We start from the raw sequence: 3,303 nt of genomic DNA, 5'->3' as shown, positions 1-3,303 counted from the left end.
GAGAACACACCAGAGTGGAGAGGGGAAGGCATCCCCAGGTTGGGTCATCGTGTCCAGCTGATTATTGACCGCATTCTCTGCAATGGATACCTTTTGATAGGCATTTAGGTGGCACATGAATATCTTCACATTCAGGGCTCCTTCAAAGACATCCTTCTACATACATCTCCTCAAGACTGCCTTGAGTCCTCTCTTCCAATCTTACTGCAGTTGGGTCAGCACTCTGATTCTCCTACTGGGGAAAGTCAGAAGCTCCCGACAGCATCTTTATCTGCCACAGACACTTCCTGTACCATTGGGTCTGCTGGGCCTTAAGGCTCAATTGGTCAGGTAGCTTTCGTCACAGCCTGAACCGTTCTAGAGCCCTTGATTGCTCTGGGTCCCATTCCAAACCAGCAGCCTTATGACGTACCCAGTAAATGCAGCAGAGTGGCACACACAAATGTGCTCCACGTTGCCTCAAAAACCCAAAGAGGCCCATCACCCATGGAGCCTCTTTCTTCGTGATGGATGATGCAAGGAAAAGCAAGGTTTCTCACCTAAGAGGGAATATCCCAACATGCCCCCGACTGCTGGAACCCTAGAAAGTTCTCCAATATGGCAGGCTCCTGGACTTCCGTAAGGGTTTTCTCTCACCCTCTGGCAAGCATGTGCCATGTGTGGTCCTTGCTACTTCACCAGAGCCGGTTAGCATAATGTCATCTATATAATAGACACTCATGAAGTTCTGTGGGTTGTTAAGGTGATCAGGGCCCCTACAATACAACAGAGAGAAGGAAAATGGCAAATTCCTGAGGTAATGCAATTAAGGGGTACCACTGTCCCCTGCCCGATGAAGGTGAACTCTTTTTTATTACCTTTATTTTTTTTTCCCTAAAGTAAAAATTCAGTTTATTCATCTGTTTACAACACAGTACTCAGAAGGCAAAGTGTTTCACATCATAGATTTCACTTCCAACTCCTGGGAATGTTCATTTCTTTGACTATAAAGAGAGACTAGATTGGAAAGCCAGGTAATGCTTAGGCAACTAAACTAAGGATGGAGCGGGTGGGGTGGGCAGTGCTAACGTCATCCTCCCAGGGATGGGCACAAGGGGACTGTTAGCCACAAGCCGATTGTGTAGAACTGTTAGCTGGGAGCGCAGAGCAGCCATCCTGGACCCTTGGGCCATCGCGGGCTTCAGTCATCCTTACCACACAGGTACAGTAGCGCTTTCTGGTAGTCGCCTTTGGTGTCTTGCTGAATGTAATAGTACAGGGACTTGCCATACTTCTTCTTGAATTCGGATCTAATTTTCAACATGTCCACTTCACTGTGGGAGGTCATGATTCTAATCAGGACCTTATCGCGAGCGCCCCTGCCCTTCATGGAGTCGTACAGTCTGTCAGCAAAATACAGGGGCTTGTTCTGAATGCACTGGACTCAGTTCAGGAAGGCATTTTCCAGGCCTCCTCTGACCTCTTTCTTGATGCTCTCCAGCATGTCATAAGGGCTGTAGCTCTTGTACCTTTCAAATACTTTCTGGAGGCGGCACACACTCCGCTCGGTCAGGATGCTGATCCACTTGGGAACATTAGTTCCTTTCTGCTTCATGCCAGCAACACGGAGATCCCGGGCATCTTGGTCAGTCAGTTCATAATCAATGACATAGCCATCCTCTGCTCTTTGACCCTTCGCGAGGGCAATCATCAGCTTGTGGAAGTCACCAGATGTGTCGGAAATGATATCCTTCTCCAGATCGGTCTTGTACATTTCCTTGTAGACTCTGTTGATTTCCTGCAGCTCCTGGTTGGTCCTTGAGCAGATGAACTCAATGAGGGAGTCCTCATCGGTCCCCAGCCCCTTCATGGAGGCTTTCAGAGTATATATACATTTACATATATCATATTGGAGAGTATAAACATATGTACACGTAAAGAGAGAGCGAGCACAAATAACACAGCAAATGGGGTAAAACGTTAGCGATAGTTAAACATGGCCAGGAACTTCTGGTGTGGTCTTTATATGGTGTTCTTTATACTATCCTAATTCTTGCAAGTTTTCTGTAAGTTTGAAATTATTTCCAAATAAAAAGATTTGTTTTAATGGTAATAAAATGTTACCATTTCTCAAAAAAAAAAAAAAACACAAAACACCACAATTTGCCAGGCTGAGAAAAGTGTTGCCCTAGAAGTTCAAAGTTGCGGAATCCAGTCTCAGCTCTGCCACTCACTAGCTATGTGAAATGAACAAGTCTCTTCGTTTATACAAAAACTATCTGAGACAGTGCCGGGTCCAGAGATGGAGGTAAAGAAGCAATAGTGCCCTTAGGCTTGGGGAATAGGCGGGCTTTCCCTGGGATCCATGCCCCGGAGGGCTCAGCATATCACAAACATACACGCACAAATGAATATATTCAAGAGCACGCGGGCCCCTCTCCCCTTGGAACTCATCCTGATGCGGCCCCACCTGTATCCTACGTAACCTCTCAAGAGTAATACTGCCCAGGCCCCAGGGGAACGCCTCTTCACACCTCTGGGCTGCGTCCTCAAAATAAAAGTGCCCACGTGAATGCCACACAGCCGTGTGGTGGGTCACTGCCAACGCTGGTGATGGGCGCGTCCTCCCTCCTGCGGGGGGGCGGGGCGCGGGGGAGTGAAAGCACTTTGGTAAGAGAAGAGACTGATTAGGTCACTCAATACTTCCTCCTAGCATGGATGCAACTGATTCTTGCCCCAACCTGTGTCATTTTTCAGTCCTACCCAAAATTCATTTTCTTGATTGTTTTCCAATCTGTGGTTCTGGCACGGGATTCACAACAGCTGCACGTGGCAATTAGGGCACATTTTGCAATGTTAACTAATTCATATTAATTTATATATACATAAGTCTCGACATAACATAAATGGAGCGTGATACTAATTCTTTACTTTGGCAACCAGATGGTCACTGAACACTAGGATTATGAATAGTTTTATTTTTATAAAAAGCACTTAATAGGATTTAATCGAATTAAAAAAAATAAATTTAAACATTTCAACTTGATTTAAATAAGCTTGATATGAAATGCTGATGTTCTTTAATTATAATTTGTATCTTGCCTTTTCCTAATAGATAATTTTGAATGTCAAAGAAAAATAACTGGAAATGAATATAAAGTAAATTTTTCAATTTTTAACATTTAAGGTGTTGATGAAAATATTTACATTTCATATACTTTGAGTATAACTCAATTTACTTTGTAATCATTTACATTAGTCTGTCAATAAAACCCAAATTATGTGAAAAGCTTGATTAAGATAGGATAATTAGTGATTCTAATG

The 3,303-nt window shown here is 44.0% G+C and overlaps 1 pseudogene; it reads right to left on the bottom strand.

Moving 5' to 3' along the window:
* Positions 1-1,059: 1,059 nt before the first annotated feature.
* On the bottom strand, positions 1,060-1,881 carry LOC132359068 (annexin A2-like; annotated as a pseudogene).
* Positions 1,882-3,303: the final 1,422 nt, after the last annotated feature.

This window comes from Balaenoptera ricei, chromosome 2, assembly GCF_028023285.1.
Source record: "Balaenoptera ricei isolate mBalRic1 chromosome 2, mBalRic1.hap2, whole genome shotgun sequence".
Lineage (NCBI taxonomy): Eukaryota > Metazoa > Chordata > Mammalia > Artiodactyla > Balaenopteridae > Balaenoptera > Balaenoptera ricei.
This window is presented reverse-complemented; position numbering and strand designations above follow the sequence as displayed.